Here is a 23,933-nt window from a genome sequence, read left to right as displayed (position 1 = left end):
TAGTAAAACCCTTTTTAAAATGACTCCTAGTCCACGTAAGCCAAAGAAAAAGGTTCGGGGGTCACGTTTGACAAAGGGGAAGGCAAGGATAGAATCCAAGGCACCCCTTTGACCTAGCCAAGGCTAGTTGCGCGACTTAACCAATTTTTCCTAATTTTTCTACCCAAGGTATGTATCGCGTATTGGATATGTCTATATGAATGCAAAAACCTAGACCTAGGGGGATTGGGGGAAATTTCTCTTCAAAGGTTGAGTGGTGCCAATCACATTAATTGTGAAGCCCAATAATGACCCTTTTGGAGAGGTCACACCTAAACCTAAATGACGTGAAAAATGAGTGAAATGCATGCCATGTGAAAGTGTGAGTTTGTGTGAAGTGAGAAGATTGATAAAAATACGATACAAGTGGAGGTGTGCAAATGTCTTTGAATGCAAATATATATATACTCCAAGTGCAAGTGGGCAAAAATGCATGTATGCAACTTAAAGAAAAGTGCGAAAATATCGGTGTGCAAACGAGGGTGAAAGTACTCGTGTGCGAGTGTAGATAAGAGTGTTCGTGTGCAAGTGAAGATAAAAAAAGTGTTCGTGTGCAAGTGAAAGTGATAAAAGGGTGCATGTGTTCAAATGAGACAAAAGTGAAAGTGTAATGATAGAGTGGATTGAGAATGCATGAGCCTAGGGAATTCATGCATATTGGGTACGGGGAGACCTAAATCGTGACTCAATTTGCCCTTTGATAGAGGAAATACAAGCGTGCTAAGGCTTAGAAAAAGCCACACTCGTCTATATCCCATATTTAAGGGGACTCTTCAGGCAAATGAACCCTATGACTAGTATGAAGTGCAAAAATCCTAAAATGGAGGGAAAAGGGGTTCGAGGGGCATGCAAAATGATAAAACTAAGAAAAATGCATGATATGTGGTGAACAAGCAAATGATATGCTAATGAGGGGAAATCCCTAAGGGTCTAGCGTTGGACTAGCCCATTCTATTAATTCCGACTAGCGTTGGACTAGCGGAAACGTACATTCATCCATTCCATTCACTCATGGTTATGAAAGCAAGTAGACATGCCAAAATGCTCGTAAACACGTAGCACATAGCATTTAGCATGCTCGACTAGATGCAAGAGCCTAATAAAGCAATTAAACATGTAGCAACAAAAACAAACAAGCAAGGGGAAGGGGAAGTGGACCAGATGCTCTCCGAGCCCTATCTATTACAAGCCAAGAGGTGTACACATACCCCATAAAAGCATAAAGGGGAAGGGGAAATGGACATGATGCTCTCCGAGCCCTATTTATTACAAGCCAAGAGGTGTACACATACCCCATAAAACTTAAATAAAAGTAAAAGCAAGTAAATGCATGCAAGGAGGTAAGGAAAGCGAAGTAGACAGGCATATTCACATAACACGTAGGAGCACGTAAGGTCAAATGTAGTGCAAATGAGGGATAGAGTGTACCTCCCTTGAATTGACGCCCCAATGAAATGAAATTATTCAATTACCCTCCAAAATAATAAAAAGGTCAAGGCACCACTTTATTTAAGAAAAATTAAAAGAAATGGGCAAAACAAGGCTCACTTAGTCATAAGGTCCCTAAAGCCATAACTTAAATGCAATTGACAAAGCATGGTAATTAATTGAAGCAAAACAAGCAATGAAGTTGCAAGAATTAAAATCATCAAGGACCAAATTGAGGAGATTATCCAATTGGTTGGGCCGTAATACAATAAAGAGAGGATTGAGGGGTCAAACTGCAATTTTGGAAAAGTCTTTGCATGCATGCTACGAATTGCTACGAGGCCATGTTTCTGCAACAAAGCTTCAATCATTTCTTAAACTTTTGCAACCTTCCAGCCACATTTTGCTCTTTGATTCATTATCTCGAACAAACAAAAATTCAAAATCTCAAACCACTAATACCACACGGTCATTGAACATTCATCTCACTTCCTAACATAAGATCTTTATGTTTAAACATCAGAAAATCATGCAAAAGGCCACGCAAGCAGCAAATTTCTGGAAAGAACAAACACACAGGAACTGGTTCGGCACTTGAACTGTCCAATTTCCAGCCAAGTTTTCCAACATGATTCAAGTATTTAAGATCTAACTATGCAAACTCAGCCAGTCTTAATCATCCTCAGCCGAGCATTACATCTTTGTTTGCCGCAGAATTAGAGCTGGAAGTCTGAGTTGCTTAGCAGCAAAAGAAACGGCAAGAGACGCAGCTCACATAAGCCTCTCGGTTCAAACATTTAAAAAATGCAGCAAGGCAACGTAATCCAAATTCCATGAATACTTGTGAAATCCCAAACTCTAGCCTTTCAGGATGACAGACCCAAACCAGAAAATGAATGCCCAAATGCAACTTAACCAAGAAAAACACAGCAAAACTATCAAGGGGAACCTGAGCATAGCCAGCGAAAATAGCAGAATGCAACGAAGGATGATTATCATTCTCGTGGGAGCTTGGGTGTTTATCTTTCAGCAACTATCTAGTCATTATTCAAATGCTTAAGATTCAAACATACAAATTCCAGCACCAGATTTCCACTGTCCTCTTTCCATACAATACTCAATAGCAAAATAAGAAACGGCTAAAATCTGGTGCATGTTCACAGAGAAGACAGACAGCAAAGAAGTTGCGACAACCTTTCACTTTGATGCAATTTCTGTTATTAGTTCATAGCTCTAACGTGCCTGAATAAATGCTGAAATGCAACGGAAATACAAGGAGGGAAGCTCGCGGCAAAAAATGCACGCCACATATCAACCCAAGCAGGACTTTAACAAACAGAAATGCAAATTTTTACGAACCAAATCCAGCAACTTTTTATTTTTTAACTCTAGGGATGAACATTTCTTTAGACAGACATCAAAAATGACATGGGTTCCATGCTTCTATATGAATCGCTACTGCTACTCCATGAATCAGCACAAAGACCGAAAGGTTATTTGGAACAGCCCATGTAAACATTGCTCACTTGCAGCAAAGTACCAAAATGTCCAGCCCGTTCTTTGCTTTCAGGAAGATCGAATAAGTTCTAGACACAACCACCAGCGAAAACCCATCAAACAAACAGAAAAAGCAAAGGAAGCATCTTTATAAGCAAAACGCAAGTGAATCACTACCCACTACCCATACCGTCTGCAAGGGAACCAAGTGATGAAGTATGAATCAACAAGAATTCATTTTTCCGACTTCTCAGTGACATGATACACGAACAACAAAGATCTGGATACATCTTGTTACCTAGCTAAAGGAAAAAGAGTTTACCTTTGCGTTGTGGTCCCTATACTGGTGTAAGATATCCTCCAACAGAGAAATGGAATAGGGACAAACTTCGTTTGAACAGCTTCAAGAGATAATGAAACCTTCGATTTACCTTCTCCCTTGCCTCATGATCCCCTGTTTCGTTCTCAGTTTCCAGAACCTTTCTTTCGGTTATCTCCTCAGAAACTCAGCTCTCTCCCTCTTTTAGTCTGTCTTGTTCTACTCCAGTTTTTCTCTCGCTTGCTTTTTCTGTTTTCTCTCCTCTCAAACCCTATCAAAACCCCAGCTCCTTCTCGCTCCTAGCCGCCCCTCAAAGCTGTGTTTCTCTCCTCATTTTCAGCCGCAAACCCTCACTCCCTCTTCGTAGCCCCCTTGCCAGTTTTTCTTTTTTTTTTGCTTGTGTTTCTCTCTTCCCCGGCCGTCAACTACCCTCTCCCTCGCTCAGTTTTTCTGTTTGCCTCTCGATGCTCTCTCCCCCTTGCTCACCGAAAAACTCCTCCTTTGTTTTTTCTTTTTTTTTCTTCTTGCTCGATGCCCTCTCTCCTCTTGCGGCTGCTGCTGCATCTTCTATTTATATGGGGCCACCCCAACCCTAAAACTCCCATTGTCTCCTCTAAAATTGCAGCCAAGGGCTGCCCGAGCCCTTACTTGCAAGCTGCGTAAAAACGCAGCTTGCCATCGCGTATTCCCTTTTTTTTTTTTTTTTTTTTTTTTAAAGTAATTAACATTGATAATAGTAAAAACAAATAACAAAAACAATTTAATTAACATTGGATGAAAAATAAACTAGAAACAAGAAAGTGCAAATTCCAATTCATCATCTTTTCATTTTCCATTTTTCCTTTTTCCTTTAAATAATGAAACTAAATCCTAAACAACTAAAACATATTTTTTTGAACACTTTTCTTTTCCCTTTGAGAAATTCTAGCTAAAAATGGATAAAATAACTAAAACTAAAAGTAAATACAAATAAAAATAGAACAAATAAAAACGAATAGTAAATAAATAAATAAATAATAAAACACCAAAAATTTGGTGTCTACAGCGCTGATACATTTGCGCCGACAAATTTGAGCGACGATTCGGGCTTTGATCGAGCCGTACCGTTCCTGATTTGTCTCGCTTCAGATCCGCCTTCATGCTTCGAGAAGAAGCAAAATATAAAGCAATCGTTCCGAAGGACCTAAATTACTACAGGATAAAGAACGAATAGAAAATTTGAATTTCGAAACAAAAAAGAGAGGGGTGCAACAAGAGGAATTCCCAGGGGGTCACCCATCCTAGCACTACTCTCGCCCAAGCATGCTTAACTTCGGAGTTCTGATGGGATCCGGTGCATTAGTGCTGGTATGATCGCACCCGCCATGTTCCTTTCGCTTTATTCTTTTAAACTACCCCGTCCTGCGAAGCAGTGTGGCTTTTCTAGACCGAAATTCATTTTAAGCGTCAATTCAAGCGTTTTCCTATTATCCTTTTATTTATTTGCTTTCATATTTTTTTTTTGTTATTGATTTGCCCCTTGTTTTTTTCCATCATCCCGCAACTCTAAATTATCATCAAATCAATCCTTCACGCTTGCGCTGATACATTTGCGCCGACAAATTTGAGCGACGATCCGGGCTTTGATCGAGCCGTACCGTTCCTGATTTGTCTCGCGCCTTCAAATCCTCCTTCACGCTTCGACAAGAAGCAAAATATTAAGCAATCGTTCCGACGGAGCTAAATTACTACAGGATAAAGAACGAATAGGAAATTTGGATTTCGAAACAAAAAAGAGAGGGGTGCAACACGAGGACTTCCCAGGGGGTCACCAATCCAAGTACTACTCTCGCCCAAACACGCTTAATTTCGAAGTTCTGATGGGATCCGGTGCATTAGTGCTGGTATGATCGCACCCGCCATATTCCTTTCGCTTTATTCTTTTAAACTACCCCGTCCTGCGAAACAGTGTGGCTTTTCTAGACCGAAATTCATTTTAAGCGTCAATTCAAGCATTTTCCTATTATCCTTTTATTTATTTGCTTTCGTAATTTTTTTTGTTATTGATTTGCCCCCTGTTTTTTTCCATCATCCCGCAACTCTACATTATCATGAAATCAATCCTTCACGCTTGCGCTGATACATTTGCGCCGATAAATTTGAGCGACGATCCGGGCTTTGATCGAGCCGTACCGTTCCTGATTTGTCTCGCGCCTTCAGATCCGCCTTCATGCTTCGAGAATAAGCAAAATATAAAGAAATCGTTCCGAAGGACCTAAATTACTACAGGATAAAGAACGAATAGAAAATTTGAATTTCAAAACAAAAAAGAGAGGGGTGCAACAAGAGGAATTCCCAGGGGGTCACCCATCCTAATACTGCTCACGCCCAAGCACGCTTAACTTCGGAGTTCTGATGGGATACGGTGCATTAGTGCTGGTATGATCGCACCCACAACGTTCCTTTCGCTTTATTCTTTTAAACTACCCCGTCCTGCGAAGCAGTGTGGCTTTTCTAGACCGAAATTCATTTTAAGCGTCAATTCAAGCATTTTCCTATTATCCTTTTATTTATTTGCTTTCATAATTTTTTTTGTTATTGATTTGCCCCCTGTTTTTTTCCATCATCCCGCAACTCTACATTATCATGAAATCAATCCTTCACGCTTGCGCTGATACATTTGCGCCGACAAATTTGAGCGACGATCCGGGCTTTGATCGAGCCGTACCGTTCCTGATTTGTCTCGCGCCTTCAGATCCTCCTTCACGCTTCGACAAGAAGCAAAATATTAAGCAATCGTTCCGACGGAGCTAAATTACTACAGGATAAAGAACGAATAGAAAATTTGAATTTCGAAACAAAAAAGAGAGGGGTGCAACAAGAGGAATTCCCAGGGGGTCACCCATCCTAACACTACTCTCGCCCAAGCATGCTTAACTTCGGAGTTCTGATGGGATCCGGTGCATTAGTGCTGGTATGATCGCACCCGCCATGTTCCTTTCGCTTTATTCTTTTAAACTACCCCGTCCTGCGAAGCAGTGTGGCTTTTCTAGACCGAAATTCATTTTAAGCGTCAATTCAAGCATTTTCCTATTATCCTTTTATTTATTTGCTTTCATATTTTTTTTTTTGTTATTGATTTGCCCCCTGTTTTTTTCCATCATCCCGCAACTCTAAATTATCATGAAATCAATCCTTCACGCTTGCGCTGATACATTTGCGCCGATAAATTTGAGCGACGATCCGTGCTTTGATCGAGCCGTACCGTTCCTGATTTGTCTCGCGCCCTCAGATCCGCCTTCATGCTTCGAGAAGAAGCAAAATATAAAGAAATCGTTCCGAAGGACCTAAATTACTACAGGATAAAGAACGAATAGAAAATTTGAATTTCGAAACAAAAAAGAGAGGGTGCAACAAGAGGAATTCCCAGGGGGTCACCCATCCTAATACTGCTCACGCCCAAGCACGCTTAACTTCGGAGTTCTGATGGGATACGGTGCATTAGTGCTGGTATGATCGCACCCACAACGTTCCTTTCGCTTTATTCTTTTAAACTACCCCGTCCTGCGAAGCAGTGTGGCTTTTCTAGACCGAAATTCATTTTAAGCGTCAATTCAAGCATTTTCCTATTATCCTTTTATTTATTTGCTTTCATATTTTTTTTTTGTTATTGATTTGCCCCCTGTTTTTTTCCATCATCCCGCAACTCTAAATTATCATGAAATCAATCCTTCACGCTTGCGGTGATACATTTGCGCCGACAAATTTGAGCGACGATCCGGGCTTTGATCGAGCCGTACCGTTCCTGATTTGTCTCGCGCCTTCAGATCCTCCTTCACGCTTCGACAAGAAGCAAAATATTAAGCAATCGTTCCGACGGAGCTAAATTACTACAGGATAAAGAACGAATAGGAAATTTGGATTTCGAAACAAAAAAGAGAGGGGTGCAACACGAGGACTTCCCAGGGGGTCACCAATCCAAGTACTACTCTCGCCCAAACACGCTTAATTTCGAAGTTCTGATGGGATCCGGTGCATTAGTGCTGGTATGATCGCACCCGCCATATTCCTTTCGCTTTATTCTTTTAAACTACCCCGTCCTGCGAAGCAGTGTGGCTTTTCTAGACCGAAATTCGTTTTAAGCGTCAATTCAAGCATTTTCCTATTATCCTTTTATTTATTTGCTTTCGTAATTTTTTTTGTTATTGATTTGCCCCCTGTTTTTTTCCATCATCCCGCAACTCTACATTATCATGAAATCAATCCTTCACGCTTGCGCTGATACATTTGCGCCGATAAATTTGAGCGACGATCCGGGCTTTGATCGAGCCGTACCGTTCCTGATTTGTCTCGCGCCTTCAGATCCACCTTCATGCTTCGAGAAGAAGCAAAATATAAAGAAATCGTTCCGAAGGACCTAAATTACTACAGGATAAAGAACGAATAGAAAATTTGAATTTCGAAACAAAAAAGAGAGGGGTGCAACAAGAGGAATTCCCAGGGGGTCACCCATCCTAATACTGCTCACGCCCAAGCACGCTTAACTTCGGAGTTCTGATGGGATACGGTGCATTAGTGCTGGTATGATCGCACCCACAACGTTCCTTTCGCTTTATTCTTTTAAACTACCCCGTCCTGCGAAGCAGTGTGGCTTTTCTAGACCGAAATTCATTTTAAGCGTCAATTCAAGCATTTTCCTATTATCCTTTTATTTATTTGCTTTCATAATTTTTTTTGTTATTGATTTGCCCCCTGTTTTTTTCCATCATCCCGCAACTCTACATTATCATGAAATCAATCCTTCACGCTTGCGCTGATACATTTGCGCCGACAAATTTGAGCGACGATCCGGGCTTTGATCGAGCCGTACCGTTCCTGATTTGTCTCGCGCCTTCAGATCCTCCTTCACGCTTCGACAAGAAGCAAAATATTAAGCAATCGTTCCGACGGAGCTAAATTACTACAGGATAAAGAACGAATAGAAAATTTGAATTTCGAAACAAAAAAGAGAGGGGTGCAACAAGAGGAATTCCCAGGGGGTCACCCATCCTAACACTACTCTCGCCCAAGCATGCTTAACTTCGGAGTTCTGATGGGATCCGGTGCATTAGTGCTGGTATGATCGCACCCGCCATGTTCCTTTCGCTTTATTCTTTTAAACTACCCCGTCCTGCGAAGCAGTGTGGCTTTTCTAGACCGAAATTCATTTTAAGCGTCAATTCAAGCATTTTCCTATTATCCTTTTATTTATTTGCTTTCATATTTTTTTTTTGTTATTGATTTGCCCCCTGTTTTTTTCCATCATCCCGCAACTCTAAATTATCATGAAATCAATCCTTCACGCTTGCGCTGATACATTTGCGCCGATAAATTTGAGCGACGATCCGTGCTTTGATCGAGCCGTACCGTTCCTGATTTGTCTCGCGCCTTCAGATCCGCCTTCATGCTTCGAGAAGAAGCAAAATATAAAGAAATCGTTCCGAAGGACCTAAATTACTACAGGATAAAGAACGAATAGAAAATTTGAATTTCGAAACAAAAAAGAGAGGGGTGCAACAAGAGGAATTCCCAGGGGGTCACCCATCCTAATACTGCTCACGCCCAAGCACGCTTAACTTCGGAGTTCTGATGGGATACGGTGCATTAGTGCTGGTATGATCGCACCCACAACGTTCCTTTCGCTTTATTCTTTTAAACTACCCCGTCCTGCGAAGCAGTGTGACTTTTCTAGACCGAAATTCATTTTAAGCGTCAATTCAAGCATTTTCCTATTATCCTTTTATTTATTTGCTTTCATATTTTTTTTTTGTTATTGATTTGCCCCCTGTTTTTTTCCATCATCCCGCAACTCTAAATTATCATGAAATCAATCATTCACGCTTGCGGTGATACATTTGCGCCGACAAATTTGAGCGACGATCCGGGCTTTGATCGAGCCGTACCGTTCCTGATTTGTCTCGCGCCTTCAGATCCTCCTTCACGCTTCGACAAGAAGCAAAATATTAAGCAATCGTTCCGACGGAGCTAAATTACTACAGGATAAAGAACGAATAGGAAATTTGGATTTCGAAACAAAAAAGAGAGGGGTGCAACACGAGGACTTCCCAGGGGGTCACCAATCCAAGTACTACTCTCGCCCAAACACGCTTAATTTCGAAGTTCTGATGGGATCCGGTGCATTAGTGCTGGTATGATCGCACCCGCCATATTCCTTTCGCTTTATTCTTTTAAACTACCCCGTCCTGCGAAGCAGTGTGGCTTTTCTAGACCGAAATTCATTTTAAGCGTCAATTCAAGCATTTTCCTATTATCCTTTTATTTATTTGCTTTCGTAATTTTTTTTGTTATTGATTTGCCCCCTGTTTTTTTCCATCATCCCGCAACTCTACATTATCATGAAATCAATCCTTCACGCTTGCGCTGATACATTTGCGCCGATAAATTTGAGCGACGATCCGGGCTTTGATCGAGCCGTACCGTTCCTGATTTGTCTCGCGCCTTCAGATCCGCCTTCATGCTTCGAGAAGAAGCAAAATATAAAGAAATCGTTCCGAAGGACCTAAATTACTACAGGATAAAGAACGAATAGAAAATTTGAATTTCGAAACAAAAAAGAGAGGGGTGCAACAAGAGGAATTCCCAGGGGGTCACCCATCCTAATACTGCTCACGCCCAAGCACGCTTAACTTCGGAGTTCTGATGGGATACGGTGCATTAGTACTGGTATGATCGCACCCACAACGTTCCTTTCGCTTTATTCTTTTAAACTACCCCGTCCTGCGAAGCAGTGTGGCTTTTCTAGACCGAAATTCATTTTAAGCGTCAATTCAAGCATTTTCCTATTATCCTTTTATTTATTTGCTTTCATATTTTTTTTTGTTATTGATTTGCCCCCTGTTTTTTTCCATCATCCCGCAACTCTAAATTATCATGAAATCAATCCTTCACGCTTGCGCTGATACATTTGCGCCGACAAATTTGAGCGACGATCCGGGCTTTGATCGAGCCGTACCGTTCCTGATTTGTCTCGCGCCTTCAGATCCTCCTTCACGCTTCGACAAGAAGCAAAATATTAAGCAATCGTTCCGACGGAGCTAAATTACTACAGGATAAAGAACGAATAGGAAATTTAGATTTCGAAACAAAAAAGAGAGGGGTGCAACACGAGGACTTCCCAGGGGGTCACCAATCCAAGTACTACTCTCGCCCAAACACGCTTAATTTCGATGTTCTGATGGGATCCGGTGCATTAGTGCTGGTATGATCGCACCCGCCATATTCCTTTCGCTTTATTCTTTTAAACTACCCCGTCCTGCGAAGCAGTGTGGCTTTTCTAGACCGAAATTCATTTTAAGCGTCAATTCAAGCATTTTCCTATTATCCTTTTATTTATTTGCTTTCATATTTTTTTTTGTTATTGATTTGCCCCCTGTTTTTTTCCATCATCCCGCAACTCTAAATTATCATGAAATCAATCCTTCACGCTTGCGCTGATACATTTGCGCCGACAAATTTGAGCGACGATCCGGGCTTTGATCGAGCCGTACCGTTCCTGATTTGTCTCGCGCCTTCAGATCCTCCTTCACGCTTCGACAAGAAGCAAAATATTAAGCAATCGTTCCGACGGAGCTAAATTACTACAGGATAAAGAACGAATAGGAAATTTAGATTTCGAAACAAAAAAGAGAGGGGTGCAACACGAGGACTTCCCAGGGGGTCACCAATCCAAGTACTACTCTCGCCCAAACACGCTTAATTTCGATGTTCTGATGGGATCCGGTGCATTAGTGCTGGTATGATCGCACCCGCCATATTCCTTTCGCTTTATTCTTTTAAACTACCCCGTCCTGCGAAGCAGTGTGGCTTTTCTAGACCGAAATTCATTTTAAGCGTCAATTCAAGCATTTTCCTATTATCCTTTTATTTATTTGCTTTCATATTTTTTTTTTGTTATTGATTTGCCCCCTGTTTTTTTCCATCATCCCGCAACTCTAAATTATCATGAAATCAATCCTTCACGCTTGCGCTGATACATTTGCGCCGACAAATTTGAGCGACGATCCGGGCTTTGATCGAGCCGTACCGTTCCTGATTTGTCTCGCGCCTTCAGATCCGCCTTCATGCTTCGAGAAAAAGCAAAATATGAAGCAATCGTTCCGAAGGACCTAAATTACTACAGGATAAAGAACGAATAGAAAATTTGAATTTCGAAACAAAAAAGAGAGGGGTGCAACAAGAGGAATTCCCAGGGGGTCACCCTTCCTAGTACTACTCTCGCCCAAGCATGCTTAACTTCGGAGTTCTGATGGGATCCGGTGCATTAGTGCTGGTATGATCACACTCGCCATGTTCCTTTCGCTTTATTCTTTTAAACTACCCCGTCCTGCGAAGCAGTGTGGCTTTTCTAGACCGAAATTCATTTTAAGCGTCAATTCAAGCATTTTCCTATTATCCTTTTATTTATTTGCTTTCATATTTTTTTTTTTGTTATTGATTTGCCCCCTGTTTTTTTCCATCATCCCGCAACTCTAAATTATCATGAAATCAATCCTTCACGCTTGCGCTGATACATTTGTGCCGACAAATTTGAGCGACGATCCGGGCTTTGATCGAGCCGTACCGTTCCTGATTTGTCTCGCGCCTTCAGATCCTCCTTCATGCTTCGAGAAGAAGCAAAATATAAAGCAATCGTTCCGAAGGACCTAAATTACTACAGGATAAAGAACGAATAGAAAATTTGAATTTCGAAACAAAAAAGAGAGGGGTGCAACAAGAGGACTTCCCAGGGGGTCACCCATCCTAGTACTACTCTCGCCCAAGCATGCTTAACTTCGGAGTTCTGATGGGATCCGGTGCATTAGTGCTGGTATGATCGCACCCGCCATGTTCCTTTCGCTTTATTCTTTTAAACTACCCCGTCCTGCGAAGCAGTGTGGCTTTTCTAGACCGAAATTCATTTTAAGCGTCAATTCAAGCATTTTCCTATTATCCTTTTATTTATTTGCTTTCATATTTTTTTTTGTTATTGATTTGCCCCCTGTTTTTTTCCATCATCCCGCAACTCTAAATTATCATGAAATCAATCCTTCACGCTTGCGCTGATACATTTGCGCCGACAAATTTGAGCGACGATCCGGGCTTTGATCGAGCCGTACCGTTCCTGATTTGTCTCGCGCCTTCAGATCCTCCTTCACGCTTCGACAAGAAGCAAAATATTAAGCAATCGTTCCGAATGAGCTAAATTACTACAGGATAAAGAACGAATAGGAAATTTGGATTTCGAAACAAAAAAGAGAGGGGTGCAACACGAGGACTTCCCAGGGGGTCACCAATCCAAGTACTACTCTCGCCCAAACACGCTTAATTTCGATGTTCTGATGGGATCCGGTGCATTAGTGCTGGTATGATCGCACCCGCCATATTCCTTTCGCTTTATTCTTTTAAACTACCCCGTCCTGCGAAGCAGTGTGGCTTTTCTAGACCGAAATTCATTTTAAGCGTCAATTCAAGCATTTTCCTATTATCCTTTTATTTATTTGCTTTCATATTTTTTTTTTTGTTATTGATTTGCCCCCTTTTTTTTTCCATCATCCCGCAACTCTAAATTATCATGAAATCAATCCTTCACGCTTGCGCTGATACATTTGCGCCGACAAATTTGAGCGACGATCCGGGCTTTGATCGAACCGTACCGTTCCTGATTTGTCTCGCGCCTTCAGATCCTCCTTCACGCTTCGACAAGAAGCAAAATATTAAGCAATCGTTCCGACAGAGCTAAATTACAACAGGATAAAGAACGAATAGGAAATTTGGATTTCGAAACAAAAAAGAGAGGGGTGCAACACGAGGACTTCCCAGGGGGTCACCAATCCAAGTACTACTCTCGCCCAAACACGCTTAATTTCGAAGTTCTGATGGGATCCGGTGCATTAGTGCTGGTATGATCGCACCCGCCATATTTCTTTCGCTTTATTCTTTTAAACTACCCCGTCCTGCGAAGCAGTGTGGCTTTTCTATACCGAAATTCATTTTAAGCGTCAATTCATGCATTTTCCTATTATCCTTTTATTTATTTGCTTTCATATTTTTTTTTGTTATTGATTTGCCCCCTATTTTTTTCCATCATCCCGCAACTCTAAATTATCATGAAATCAATCATTCACGCTTGCGCTGATACATTTGCGCCGACAAATTTGAGCGACGATCCGGGCTTTGATCGAGCCGTACCGTTCCTGATTTGTCTCGCGCCTTCAGATCCTCCTTCACGCTTCGACAAGAAGCAAAATATTAAGCAATCGTTCCGACGGAGCTAAATTACTGCAGGATAAAGAACGAATAGGAAATTTGGATTTCGAAACAAAAAAGAGAGGGGTGCAACACGAGGACTTCCCAGGGGGTCACCAATCCAAGTACTACTCTCGCCCAAACACGCTTAATTTCGAAGTTCTGATGGGATCCGGTGCATTAGTGCTGGTATGATCGCACCCACCATATTCCTTTCGCTTTATTCTTTTAAACTACCCCGTCCTGCGAAGCAGTGTGGCTTTTCTAGACCGAAATTCATTTTAAGCGTCAATTCAAGCATTTTCCTATTATCCTTTTATTTATTTGCTTTCATATTTTTTTTTGTTATTGATTTGCCCCCTGTTTTTTTCCATCATCCCACAACTCTAAATTATCATGAAATCAATCCTTCACGCTTGCGCTGATACATTTGCGCCGACAAATTTGAGCGACGATCCGGGCTTTGATCGAGCCGTACCGTTCCTGATTTGTCTCGCGCCTTCAGATCCTCCTTCACGCTTCGACAAGAAGCAAAATATTAAGCAATCGTTCCGACGGAGCTAAATTACTACAGGATAAAGAACGAATAGGAAATTTGGATTTCGAAACAAAAAAGAGGGGGGTGCAACACGAGGACTTCCCAGGGGGTCACCAATCCAAGTACTACTCTCGCCCAAACACGCTTAATTTCGAAGTTCTGATGGGATCCGGTGCATTAGAGCTGGTATGATCGCACCCGCCATATTCCTTTCGCTTTATTCTTTTAAACTACCCCGTCCTGCGAAGCAGTGTGGCTTTTCTAGACGGAAATTCATTTTAAGCGTCAATTCAAGCATTTTCCTATTATCCTTTTATTTATTTGCTCTCATAATTTTTTTTATATTGATTTGCCCCCTGTTTTTTTCCATCATCCCGCAACTCTAAATTATCATGAAATCAATCCTTCACGCTTGCGCTGATACATTTGCGCCGACAAATTTGAGCGACGATTCGGGCTTTGATCGAGCCGTACCGTTCCTGATTTGTCTCGCTTCAGATCCGCCTTCATGCTTCGAGAAGAAGCAAAATATAAAGCAATCGTTCCGAAGGACCTAAATTACTACAGGATAAAGAACGAATAGAAAATTTGAATTTCGAAACAAAAAAGAGAGGGGTGCAACAAGAGGACTTCCCAGGGGGTCACCCATCCTAGTACTACTCTCGCCCAAGCATGCTTAACTTCGGAGTTCTGATGGGATCCGGTGCATTAGTGCTGGTATGATCGCACCCGCCATGTTCCTTTCGCTTTATTCTTTTAAACTACCCCGTCCTGCGAAGCAGTGTGGCTTTTCTAGACCGAAATTCATTTTAAGCGTCAATTCAAGCATTTTCCTATTATCCTTTTATTTATTTGCTTTCATATTTTTTTTGTTATTGATTTGCCCCCTGTTTTTTTCCATCATCCCGCAACTCTAAATTATCATGAAATCAATCCTTCACGCTTGCGCTGATACATTTGCACCGACAAATTTGAGCGACGATCCGGGCTTTGATCGAGCCGTACCGTTCCTGATTTGTCTCGCGCCTTCAGATCCTCCTTCACGCTTCGACAAGAAGCAAAATATTAAGCAATCGTTCCGACGGAGCTAAATTACTACAGGATAAAGAACGAATAGGAAATTTGGATTTCGAAACAAAAAAGAGAGGGGTGCAACACGAGGACTTCCCAGGGGGTCACCAATCCAAGTACTACTCTCGCCCAAACACGCTTAATTTCGAAGTTCTGATGGGATCCGGTGCATTAGTGCTGGTATGATCGCACCCGCCATATTCCTTTCGCTTTATTCTTTTAAACTACCCCGTCCTGCGAAGCAGTGTGGCTTTTCTAGACCGAAATTCATTTTAAGCGTCAATTCAAGCATTTTCCTATTATCCTTTTATTTATTTGCTTTCATAATTTTTTTTATATTGATTTGCCCCCTGTTTTTTTCCATCATCCTGCAACTCTAAATTATCATGAAATCAATCATTCACGCTTGCGCTGATACATTTGCGCCGACAAATTTGAGCGACGATTCGGGCTTTGATCGAGCCGTACCGTTCCTGATTTGTCTCGCTTCAGATCCTCCTTCATGCTTCGAGAAGAAGCAAAATATAAAGCAATCGTTCCGAAGGACCTAAATTACTACAGGATAAAGAACGAATAGAAAATTTGAATTTCGAAACAAAAAAGAGAGGGGTGCAACAAGAGGACTTCCCAGGGGGTCACCCATCCTAGTACTACTCTCGCCCAAGCATGCTTAACTTCGGAGTTCTGATGGGATCCGGTGCATTAGTGCTGGTATGATCGCACCCGCCATGTTCCTTTCGCTTTATTCTTTTAAACTACCCCGTCCTGCGAAGCAGTGTGGCTTTTCTAGACCGAAATTCATTTTAAGCGTCAATTCAAGCATTTTCCTATTATCCTTTTATTTATTTGCTTTCATATTTTTTTTTGTTATTGATTTGCCCCCTGTTTTTTTCCATCATCCCGCAACTCTAAATTATCATGAAATCAATCCTTCACGCTTGCGCTGATACATTTGCGCCGACAAATTTGAGCGACGATCCGGGCTTTGATCGAGCCGTACCGTTCCTGATTTGTCTCGCGCCTTCAGATCCTCCTTCACGCTTCGACAAGAAGCAAAATATTAAGCAATCGTTCCGAATGAGCTAAATTACTACAGGATAAAGAACGAATAGGAAATTTGGATTTCGAAACAAAAAAGAGAGGGGTGCAACACGAGGACTTCCCAGGGGGTCACCAATCCAAGTACTACTCTCGCCCAAACACGCTTAATTTCGATGTTCTGATGGGATCCGGTGCATTAGTGCTGGTATGATCGCACCCGCCATATTCCTTTCGCTTTATTCTTTTAAACTACCCCGTCCTGCGAAGCAGTGTGGCTTTTCTAGACCAAAATTCATTTTAAGCGTCAATTCAAGCATTTTCCTATTATCCTTTTATTTATTTGCTTTCATAATTTTTTTTATATTGATTTGCCCCCTGTTTTTTTCCATTATCCCGCAACTCTAAATTATCATGAAATCAATCCTTCACGCTTGCGCTGATACATTTGCGCAGACAAATTTGAGCGACGATTCGGGCTTTGATCGAGCCGTACCGTTCCTGATTTGTCTCGCTTCAGATCCGCCTTCATGCTTCGAGAAGAAGCAAAATATAAAGCAATCGTTCCGAAGGACCTAAATTACTACAGGATAAAGAACGAATAGAAAATTTGAATTTCGAAACAAAAAAGAGAGGGGTGCAACAAGAGGACTTCCCAGGGGGTCACCCATCCTAATACTGCTCACGCCCAAGCACGCTTAACTTCGGAGTTCTGATGGGATACGGTGCATTAGTGCTGGTATGATCGCACCCACAACGTTCCTTTCGCTTTATTCTTTTAAACTACCCCGTCCTGCGAAGCAGTGTGGCTTTTCTAGAACGAAATTCATTTTAAGCGTCAATTCAAGCATTTTCCTATTATCCTTTTATTTATTTGCTTTCATATTTTTTTTTGTTATTGATTTGCCCCCTGTTTTTTTCCATCATCCCGCAACTCTAAATTATCATGAAATCAATCATTCACGCTTGCGCTGATACATTTGCGCCGACAAATTTGAGCGACGATCCGGGCTTTGATCGAGCCGTACCGTTCCTGATTTGTATCGCGCCTTCAGATCCTCCTTCACGCTTCGACAAGAAGCAAAATATTAAGCAATCGTTCCGACGGAGCTAAATTACTGCAGGATAAAGAACGAATAGGAAATTTGGATTTCGAAACAAAAAAGAGAGGGGTGCAACACGAGGACTTCCCAGGGGGTCACCAATCCAAGTACTACTCTCGCCCAAACACGCTTAATTTCGAAGTTCTGATGGGATCCGGTGCATTAGTGCTGGTATGATCGCACCCGCCATATTCCTTTCGCTTTATTCTTTTAAACTACCCCGTCCTGCGAAGCAGTGTGGCTTTTCTAGACCGAAATTCATTTTAAGCGTCAATTCAAGCATTTTCCTATTATCCTTTTATTTATTTGCTTTCATATTTTTTTTTGTTATTGATTTGCCCCCTGTTTTTTTCCATCATCCCGCAACTCTAAATTATCATGAAATCAATCCTTCACGCTTGCGCTGATACATTTGCGCCGACAAATTTGAGCGACGATCCGGGCTTTGATCGAGCCGTACCGTTCCTGATTTGTCTCGCGCCTTCAGATCCTCCTTCACGCTTCGACAAGAAGCAAAATATTAAGCAATCGTTTCGACGGAGCTAAATTACTACAGGATAAAGAACGAATAGGAAATTTGGATTTCGAAACAAAAAAGAGAGGGGTGCAACACGAGGACTTCCCAGGGGGTCACCAATCCAAGTACTACTCTCGCCCAAACACGCTTAATTTCGATGTTCTGATGGGATTCGGTGCATTAGTGCTGGTATGATCGCACCCGCCATATTCCTTTCGCTTTATTCTTTTAAACTACCCCGTCCTGCGAAGCAGTGTGGCTTTTCTAGACCGAAATTCATTTTAAGCGTCAATTCAAGCATTTTCCTATTATCCTTTTATTTATTTGCTTTCATAATTTTTTTTATATTGATTTGCCCCCTGTTTTTTTCCATCATCCCGCAACTCTAAATTATCATGAAATCAATCCTTCACGCTTGCGCTGATACATTTGCGCCGACAAATTTGAGCGACGATTCGGGCTTTGATCGAGCCGTACCGTTCCTGATTTGTCTCGCTTCAGATCCGCCTTCATGCTTCGAGAAGAAGCAAAATATAAAGCAATCGTTGCGAAGGACCTAAATTACTACAGGATAAAGAACGAATAGAAAATTTGAATTTCGAAACAAAAAAGAGAGGGGTGCAACAAGAGGACTTCCCAGGGGGTCACCCATCCTAGCACTACTCTCGCCCAAGCATGCTTAACTTCGGAGTTCTGATGGGATCCGGTGCATTAGTGCTGGTATGATCGCACCCGCCATGTTCCTTTCGCTTTATTCTTTTAAACTACCCCGTCCTGCGAAGCAGTGTGGCTTTTCTAGACCGAAATTCATTTTAAGCGTCAATTCAAGCATTTTCCTATTATCCTTTTATTTATTTGCTTTCATATTTTTTTTTGTTATTGATTTGCCCCCTGTTTTTTTCCATCATCCCGCAACTCTAAATTATCATGAAATCAATCATTCACGCTTGCGCTGATACATTTGCGCCGACAAATTTGAGCGACGATCCGGGCTTTGATCGAGCCGTACCGTTCCTGATTTGTCTCGCGCCTTCAGATCCTCCTTCACGCTTCGACAAGAAGCAAAATATTAAGCAATCGTTCCGACGGAGCTAAATTACTACAGGATAAAGAACGAATAGGAAATTTGGATTTCGAAACAAAAAAGAGAGGGGTGCAACACGAGGACTTCCCAGGGGGTCACCAATCCAAGTACTACTCTCGCCCAAACACGCTTAATTTCGAAGTTCTGATGGGATCCGGTGCATTAGTGCTGGTATGATCGCACCCGCCATATTCCTTTCGCTTTATTCTTTTAAACTACCCAGTCCTGCGAAGCAGTGTGGCTTTTCTAGACCGAAATTCATTTTAAGCGTCAATTCAAGCATTTTCCTATTATCCTTTTATTTATTTGCTTTCATAATTTTTTTTGTTATTGATTTGCCCCCTGTTTTTTTCCATCATCCCGCAACTCTACGTTATCATGAAATCAATCCTTCACGCTTGCGCTGATACATTTGCGCCGACAAATTTGATCGTCGATCCGGGCTTTGATCGAGCCGTACCGTTCCTGATTTGTCTCGCGCCTTCAGATCCTCCTTCACCCTTCGACAAGAAGCAAAATATTAAGCAATCGTTCCGACGGAGCTAAATTACTACAGGATAAAGAACGAATAGGAAATTTGGATTTCGAAACAAAAAAGAGAGGGGTGCAACACGAGGACTTCCCAGGGGGTCACCAATCCAAGTACTACTCTCGCCCAAACACGCTTAATTTCGAAGTTCTGATGGGATCCGGTGCATTAGTGCTGGTATGATCGCACCCGCCATATTCCTTTCGCTTTATTCTTTTAAACTACCCCGTCCTGCGAAGCAGTGTGGCTTTTCTAGACCGAAATTAATTTTAAGCGTCAATTCAAGCATTTTCCTATTATCCTTTTATTTATTTGCTTTCATAATTTTTTTTGTTGTTGATTTGCCCCCTGTTTTTTTCCATCATCCCGTAACTCTAAATTACCATGAAATCAATCCTTCACGCTTGCACTGATACATTTGCGCCGACAAATTTGAGCGACGATCCGGGCTTTGATCGAGCCGTACCGTTCCTGATTTGTCTCGCGCCTTCAGATCCTCCTTCACGCTTCGACAAGAAGCAAAATATTAAGCAATCGTTCCGACGGAGCTAAATTACTACAGGATAAAGAACGAATAGAAAATTTGAATTTCGAAACAAAAAAGAGAGGGGTGCAACAAGAGGAATTCCCAGGGGGTCACCCATCCTAGCACTACTCTCGCCCAAGCATGCTTAACTTCGGAGTTCTGATGGGATCCGGTGCATTAGTGCTGGTATGATCGCACCCGCCATGTTCCTTTCGCTTTATTCTTTTAAACTACCCCGTCCTGCGAAGCAGTGTGGCTTTTCTAGACCGAAATTCATTTTAAGCGTCAATTCAAGCGTTTTCCTATTATCCTTTTATTTATTTGCTTTCATATTTTTTTTTTGTTATTGATTTGCCCCCTGTTTTTTTCCATCATCCCGCAACTCTAAATTATCATCAAATCAATCCTTCACGCTTGCGCTGATACATTTGCGCCGATAAATTTGAGCGACGATCCGGGGTTTGATCGAGCCGTACCGTTCCTGATTTGTCTCGCGCCGTCAGCTCCGCCTTCACGCTTCGAGACGAAGCAAAATATAAAGCAATCGTTCCGAAGGACCTAAATTACTACAGGATAAAGAACGAATAGGAAATTTGGATTTCGAAACAAAAAAGAGAGGGGTGCAACACGAGGACTTCCCAGGGGGTCACCAATCCAAGTACTACTCTCGCCCAAACACGCTTAATTTCGAAGTTCTGATGGGATCCGGTGCATTAGTGCTGGTATGATCGCACCCGCCATATTCCTTTCGCTTTATTCTTTTAAACTACCCCATCCTGCGAAGCAGTGTGGCTTTTCTAGACCGAAATTCATTTTAAGCGTCAATTCAAGCATTTTCCTATTATCCTTTTATTTATTTGCTTTCGTAATTTTTTTTGTTATTGATTTGCCCCCTGTTTTTTTCCATCATCCCGCAACTCTACGTTATCATGAAATCAATCCTTCACGCTTGCGCTGATACATTTGCGCCGACAAATTTGATCGTCGATCCGGGCTTTGATCGAGCCGTACCGTTCCTGATTTGTCTCGCGCCTTCAGATCCTCCTTCACCCTTCGACAAGAAGCAAAATATTAAGCAATCGTTCCGACGGAGCTAAATTACTACAGGATAAAGAACGAATAGGAAATTTGGATTTCGAAACAAAAAAGAGAGGGGTGCAACACGAGGACTTCCCAGGGGGTCACCAATCCAAGTACTACTCTCGCCCAAACACGCTTAATTTCGAAGTTCTGATGGGATCCGGTGCATTAGTGCTGGTATGATCGCACCCGCCATATTCCTTTCGCTTTATTCTTTTAAACTACCCCGTCCTGCGAAGCAGTGTGGCTTTTCTAGACCGAAATTAATTTTAAGCGTCAATTCAAGCATTTTCCTATTATCCTTTTATTTATTTGCTTTCATAATTTTTTTTGTTGTTGATTTGCCCCCTGTTTTTTTCCATCATCCCGTAACTCTAAATTACCATGAAATCAATCCTTCACGCTTGCACTGATACATTTGCGCCGACAAATTTGAGCGACGATCCGGGCTTTGATCGAGCCGTACCGTTCCTGATTTGTCTCGCGCCTTCAGATCCTCCTTCACGCTTCGACAAGAAGCAAAATATTAAGCAATCGTTCCGACGGAGCTAAATTACTACAGGATAAAGAACGAATAGAAAATTTGAATTTCGAAACAAAAAAGAGAGGGGTGCAACAAGAGGAATTCCCAGGGGGTCACCCATCCTAGCACTACTCTCGCCCAAGCATGCTTAACTTCGGAGTTCTGATGGGATCCGGTGCATTAGTGCTGGTATGATCGCACCCGCCATGTTCCTTTCGCTTTATTCTTTTAAACTACCCCGTCCTGCGAAGCAGTGTGGCTTTTCTAGACCGAAATTCATTTTAAGCGTCAATTCAAGCGTTTTCCTATTATCCTTTTATTTATTTGCTTTCATATTTTTTTTTTGTTATTGATTTGCCCCCTGTTTTTTTCCATCATCCCGCAACTCTAAATTATCATCAAATCAATCCTTCACGCTTGCGCTGATACATTTGCGCCGATAAATTTGAGCGACGATCCGGGGTTTGATCGAGCCGTACCGTTCCTGATTTGTCTCGCGCCGTCAGCTCCGCCTTCACGCTTCGAGACGAAGCAAAATATAAAGCAATCGTTCCGAAGGACCTAAATTACTACAGGATAAAGAACGAATAGGAAATTTGGATTTCGAAACAAAAAAGAGAGGGGTGCAACACGAGGACTTCCCAGGGGGTCACCAATCCAAGTACTACTCTCGCCCAAACACGCTTAATTTCGAAGTTCTGATGGGATCCGGTGCATTAGTGCTGGTATGATCGCACCCGCCATATTCCTTTCGCTTTATTCTTTTAAACTACCCCATCCTGCGAAGCAGTGTGGCTTTTCTAGACCGAAATTCATTTTAAGCGTCAATTCAAGCATTTTCCTATTATCCTTTTATTTATTTGCTTTCGTAATTTTTTTTGTTATTGATTTGCCCCCTGTTTTTTTCCATCATCCCGCAACTCTACATTATCATGAAATCAATCCTTCACGCTTGCGCTGATACATTTGCGCCGATAAATTTGAGCGACGATCCGGGCTTTGATCGAGCCGTACCGTTCCTGATTTGTCTCGCGCCTTCAGATCCGCCTTCATGCTTCGAGAAGAAGCAAAATATAAAGAAATCGTTCCGAAGGACCTAAATTACTACAGGATAAAGAACGAATAGAAAATTTGAATTTCGAAACAAAAAAGAGAGGGGTGCAACAAGAGGAATTCCCAGGGGGTCACCCATCCTAATACTGCTCACGCCCAAGCACGCTTAACTTCGGAGTTCTGATGGGATACGGTGCATTAGTGCTGGTATGATCGCACCCACAACGTTCCTTTCGCTTTATTCTTTTAAACTACCCCGTCCTGCGAAGCAGTGTGGCTTTTCTAGACCGAAATTCATTTTAAGCGTCAATTCAAGCATTTTCCTATTATCCTTTTATTTATTTGCTTTCATAATTTTTTTTGTTGTTGATTTGCCCCCTGTTTTTTTCCATCATCCCGCAACTCTACATTATCATGAAATCAATCCTTCACCCTTGCGCTGATACATTTGCGCCGACAAATTTGAGCGACGATCCGGGCTTTGATCGAGCCGTACCGTTCCTGATTTGTCTCGCGCCTTCAGATCCTCCTTCACGCTTCGACAAGAAGCAAAATATTAAGCAATCGTTCCGACGGAGCTAAATTACTACAGGATAAAGAACGAATAGAAAATTTGAATTTCGAAACAAAAAAGAGAGGGGTGCAACAAGAGGAATTCCCAGGGGGTCACCCATCCTAACACTACTCTCGCCCAAGCATGCTTAACTTCGGAGTTCTGATGGGATCCGGTGCATTAGTGCTGGTATGATCGCACCCGCCATGTTCCTTTCGCTTTATTCTTTTAAACTACCCCGTCCTGCGAAGCAGTGTGGCTTTTCTAGACCGAAATTCATTTTAAGCGTCAATTCAAGCATTTTCCTATTATCCTTTTATTTATTTGCTTTCATATTTTTTTTTGTTATTGATTTGCCCCCTGTTTTTTTCCATCATCCCGCAACTCTAAATTATCATGAAATCAATCCTTCACGCTTGCGCTGATACATTTGCGCCGATAAATTTGAGCGACGATCCGTGCTTTGATCGAGCCGTACCGTTCCTGATTTGTCTCGCGCCTTCAGATCCGCCTTCATGCTTCGAGAAGAAGCAAAATATAAAGAAATCGTTCCGAAGGACCTAAATTACTACAGGATAAAGAACGAATAGAAAATTTGAATTTCGAAACAAAAAAGAGAGGGGTGCAACAAGAGGAATTCCCAGGGGGTCACCCATCCTAATACTGCTCACGCCCAAGCACGCTTAACTTCGGAGTTCTGATGGGATACGGTGCATTAGTGCTGGTATGATCGCACCCACAACGTTCTTTCGCTTTATTCTTTTAAACTACC

At 42.0% G+C, this 23,933-nt stretch overlaps 37 non-coding genes across 37 annotated transcripts; all 37 read right to left on the bottom strand.

Moving 5' to 3' along the window:
- Nucleotides 1-4,525: 4,525 nt before the first annotated feature.
- On the bottom strand, nucleotides 4,526-4,644 carry LOC140032446 (5S ribosomal RNA). The gene has a single exon (XR_011836372.1). It is a non-coding gene; the product is annotated as a 5S ribosomal RNA (ribosomal RNA).
- A 417-nt stretch (nucleotides 4,645-5,061) lies between these two features.
- Nucleotides 5,062-5,180, bottom strand: LOC140022251 (5S ribosomal RNA). The gene has a single exon (XR_011826233.1). It is a non-coding gene; the product is annotated as a 5S ribosomal RNA (ribosomal RNA).
- Nucleotides 5,181-5,596: 416 nt separating this feature from the next.
- Nucleotides 5,597-5,715, bottom strand: LOC140023400 (5S ribosomal RNA). The gene has a single exon (XR_011827369.1). It is a non-coding gene; the product is annotated as a 5S ribosomal RNA (ribosomal RNA).
- Nucleotides 5,716-6,131: 416 nt separating this feature from the next.
- LOC140023253 (5S ribosomal RNA) lies at nucleotides 6,132-6,250 on the bottom strand. Its single transcript, XR_011827224.1, has one exon. It is a non-coding gene; the product is annotated as a 5S ribosomal RNA (ribosomal RNA).
- Nucleotides 6,251-6,667: 417 nt separating this feature from the next.
- Nucleotides 6,668-6,786, bottom strand: LOC140023640 (5S ribosomal RNA). Its single transcript, XR_011827609.1, has one exon. It is a non-coding gene; the product is annotated as a 5S ribosomal RNA (ribosomal RNA).
- A 417-nt stretch (nucleotides 6,787-7,203) lies between these two features.
- On the bottom strand, nucleotides 7,204-7,322 carry LOC140022250 (5S ribosomal RNA). Its single transcript, XR_011826232.1, has one exon. It is a non-coding gene; the product is annotated as a 5S ribosomal RNA (ribosomal RNA).
- A 416-nt stretch (nucleotides 7,323-7,738) lies between these two features.
- On the bottom strand, nucleotides 7,739-7,857 carry LOC140023399 (5S ribosomal RNA). Its single transcript, XR_011827368.1, has one exon. It is a non-coding gene; the product is annotated as a 5S ribosomal RNA (ribosomal RNA).
- Nucleotides 7,858-8,273: 416 nt separating this feature from the next.
- On the bottom strand, nucleotides 8,274-8,392 carry LOC140023252 (5S ribosomal RNA). Its single transcript, XR_011827223.1, has one exon. It is a non-coding gene; the product is annotated as a 5S ribosomal RNA (ribosomal RNA).
- A 417-nt stretch (nucleotides 8,393-8,809) lies between these two features.
- On the bottom strand, nucleotides 8,810-8,928 carry LOC140023398 (5S ribosomal RNA). Its single transcript, XR_011827367.1, has one exon. It is a non-coding gene; the product is annotated as a 5S ribosomal RNA (ribosomal RNA).
- Nucleotides 8,929-9,345: 417 nt separating this feature from the next.
- Nucleotides 9,346-9,464, bottom strand: LOC140022249 (5S ribosomal RNA). Its single transcript, XR_011826231.1, has one exon. It is a non-coding gene; the product is annotated as a 5S ribosomal RNA (ribosomal RNA).
- Nucleotides 9,465-9,880: 416 nt separating this feature from the next.
- On the bottom strand, nucleotides 9,881-9,999 carry LOC140023969 (5S ribosomal RNA). Its single transcript, XR_011827935.1, has one exon. It is a non-coding gene; the product is annotated as a 5S ribosomal RNA (ribosomal RNA).
- Nucleotides 10,000-10,415: 416 nt separating this feature from the next.
- Nucleotides 10,416-10,534, bottom strand: LOC140024529 (5S ribosomal RNA). Its single transcript, XR_011828503.1, has one exon. It is a non-coding gene; the product is annotated as a 5S ribosomal RNA (ribosomal RNA).
- A 416-nt stretch (nucleotides 10,535-10,950) lies between these two features.
- Nucleotides 10,951-11,069, bottom strand: LOC140024528 (5S ribosomal RNA). Its single transcript, XR_011828502.1, has one exon. It is a non-coding gene; the product is annotated as a 5S ribosomal RNA (ribosomal RNA).
- A 417-nt stretch (nucleotides 11,070-11,486) lies between these two features.
- LOC140022024 (5S ribosomal RNA) lies at nucleotides 11,487-11,605 on the bottom strand. Its single transcript, XR_011826006.1, has one exon. It is a non-coding gene; the product is annotated as a 5S ribosomal RNA (ribosomal RNA).
- A 418-nt stretch (nucleotides 11,606-12,023) lies between these two features.
- Nucleotides 12,024-12,142, bottom strand: LOC140031722 (5S ribosomal RNA). Its single transcript, XR_011835645.1, has one exon. It is a non-coding gene; the product is annotated as a 5S ribosomal RNA (ribosomal RNA).
- Nucleotides 12,143-12,558: 416 nt separating this feature from the next.
- LOC140024527 (5S ribosomal RNA) lies at nucleotides 12,559-12,677 on the bottom strand. Its single transcript, XR_011828501.1, has one exon. It is a non-coding gene; the product is annotated as a 5S ribosomal RNA (ribosomal RNA).
- A 418-nt stretch (nucleotides 12,678-13,095) lies between these two features.
- Nucleotides 13,096-13,214, bottom strand: LOC140022248 (5S ribosomal RNA). Its single transcript, XR_011826230.1, has one exon. It is a non-coding gene; the product is annotated as a 5S ribosomal RNA (ribosomal RNA).
- Nucleotides 13,215-13,630: 416 nt separating this feature from the next.
- On the bottom strand, nucleotides 13,631-13,749 carry LOC140022247 (5S ribosomal RNA). Its single transcript, XR_011826229.1, has one exon. It is a non-coding gene; the product is annotated as a 5S ribosomal RNA (ribosomal RNA).
- Nucleotides 13,750-14,165: 416 nt separating this feature from the next.
- Nucleotides 14,166-14,284, bottom strand: LOC140024052 (5S ribosomal RNA). Its single transcript, XR_011828024.1, has one exon. It is a non-coding gene; the product is annotated as a 5S ribosomal RNA (ribosomal RNA).
- A 412-nt stretch (nucleotides 14,285-14,696) lies between these two features.
- Nucleotides 14,697-14,815, bottom strand: LOC140031721 (5S ribosomal RNA). Its single transcript, XR_011835644.1, has one exon. It is a non-coding gene; the product is annotated as a 5S ribosomal RNA (ribosomal RNA).
- A 415-nt stretch (nucleotides 14,816-15,230) lies between these two features.
- Nucleotides 15,231-15,349, bottom strand: LOC140022246 (5S ribosomal RNA). Its single transcript, XR_011826228.1, has one exon. It is a non-coding gene; the product is annotated as a 5S ribosomal RNA (ribosomal RNA).
- Nucleotides 15,350-15,761: 412 nt separating this feature from the next.
- On the bottom strand, nucleotides 15,762-15,880 carry LOC140031720 (5S ribosomal RNA). The gene has a single exon (XR_011835643.1). It is a non-coding gene; the product is annotated as a 5S ribosomal RNA (ribosomal RNA).
- Nucleotides 15,881-16,296: 416 nt separating this feature from the next.
- On the bottom strand, nucleotides 16,297-16,415 carry LOC140024525 (5S ribosomal RNA). Its single transcript, XR_011828499.1, has one exon. It is a non-coding gene; the product is annotated as a 5S ribosomal RNA (ribosomal RNA).
- Nucleotides 16,416-16,827: 412 nt separating this feature from the next.
- On the bottom strand, nucleotides 16,828-16,946 carry LOC140023348 (5S ribosomal RNA). Its single transcript, XR_011827317.1, has one exon. It is a non-coding gene; the product is annotated as a 5S ribosomal RNA (ribosomal RNA).
- A 416-nt stretch (nucleotides 16,947-17,362) lies between these two features.
- On the bottom strand, nucleotides 17,363-17,481 carry LOC140022245 (5S ribosomal RNA). The gene has a single exon (XR_011826227.1). It is a non-coding gene; the product is annotated as a 5S ribosomal RNA (ribosomal RNA).
- A 416-nt stretch (nucleotides 17,482-17,897) lies between these two features.
- Nucleotides 17,898-18,016, bottom strand: LOC140024364 (5S ribosomal RNA). The gene has a single exon (XR_011828337.1). It is a non-coding gene; the product is annotated as a 5S ribosomal RNA (ribosomal RNA).
- Nucleotides 18,017-18,428: 412 nt separating this feature from the next.
- Nucleotides 18,429-18,547, bottom strand: LOC140032433 (5S ribosomal RNA). Its single transcript, XR_011836359.1, has one exon. It is a non-coding gene; the product is annotated as a 5S ribosomal RNA (ribosomal RNA).
- Nucleotides 18,548-18,963: 416 nt separating this feature from the next.
- Nucleotides 18,964-19,082, bottom strand: LOC140022243 (5S ribosomal RNA). Its single transcript, XR_011826225.1, has one exon. It is a non-coding gene; the product is annotated as a 5S ribosomal RNA (ribosomal RNA).
- A 416-nt stretch (nucleotides 19,083-19,498) lies between these two features.
- LOC140022242 (5S ribosomal RNA) lies at nucleotides 19,499-19,617 on the bottom strand. The gene has a single exon (XR_011826224.1). It is a non-coding gene; the product is annotated as a 5S ribosomal RNA (ribosomal RNA).
- A 416-nt stretch (nucleotides 19,618-20,033) lies between these two features.
- LOC140032445 (5S ribosomal RNA) lies at nucleotides 20,034-20,152 on the bottom strand. Its single transcript, XR_011836371.1, has one exon. It is a non-coding gene; the product is annotated as a 5S ribosomal RNA (ribosomal RNA).
- Nucleotides 20,153-20,569: 417 nt separating this feature from the next.
- Nucleotides 20,570-20,688, bottom strand: LOC140022241 (5S ribosomal RNA). The gene has a single exon (XR_011826223.1). It is a non-coding gene; the product is annotated as a 5S ribosomal RNA (ribosomal RNA).
- Nucleotides 20,689-21,104: 416 nt separating this feature from the next.
- On the bottom strand, nucleotides 21,105-21,223 carry LOC140022240 (5S ribosomal RNA). Its single transcript, XR_011826222.1, has one exon. It is a non-coding gene; the product is annotated as a 5S ribosomal RNA (ribosomal RNA).
- A 416-nt stretch (nucleotides 21,224-21,639) lies between these two features.
- LOC140032444 (5S ribosomal RNA) lies at nucleotides 21,640-21,758 on the bottom strand. The gene has a single exon (XR_011836370.1). It is a non-coding gene; the product is annotated as a 5S ribosomal RNA (ribosomal RNA).
- A 417-nt stretch (nucleotides 21,759-22,175) lies between these two features.
- On the bottom strand, nucleotides 22,176-22,294 carry LOC140022239 (5S ribosomal RNA). Its single transcript, XR_011826221.1, has one exon. It is a non-coding gene; the product is annotated as a 5S ribosomal RNA (ribosomal RNA).
- Nucleotides 22,295-22,710: 416 nt separating this feature from the next.
- LOC140023397 (5S ribosomal RNA) lies at nucleotides 22,711-22,829 on the bottom strand. Its single transcript, XR_011827366.1, has one exon. It is a non-coding gene; the product is annotated as a 5S ribosomal RNA (ribosomal RNA).
- Nucleotides 22,830-23,245: 416 nt separating this feature from the next.
- On the bottom strand, nucleotides 23,246-23,364 carry LOC140023251 (5S ribosomal RNA). The gene has a single exon (XR_011827222.1). It is a non-coding gene; the product is annotated as a 5S ribosomal RNA (ribosomal RNA).
- A 416-nt stretch (nucleotides 23,365-23,780) lies between these two features.
- LOC140023395 (5S ribosomal RNA) lies at nucleotides 23,781-23,899 on the bottom strand. The gene has a single exon (XR_011827364.1). It is a non-coding gene; the product is annotated as a 5S ribosomal RNA (ribosomal RNA).
- Nucleotides 23,900-23,933: the final 34 nt, after the last annotated feature.

Source organism: Coffea arabica, chromosome 11e, assembly GCF_036785885.1.
Source record: "Coffea arabica cultivar ET-39 chromosome 11e, Coffea Arabica ET-39 HiFi, whole genome shotgun sequence".
NCBI lineage: Eukaryota > Viridiplantae > Streptophyta > Magnoliopsida > Gentianales > Rubiaceae > Coffea > Coffea arabica.
This window is presented reverse-complemented; position numbering and strand designations above follow the sequence as displayed.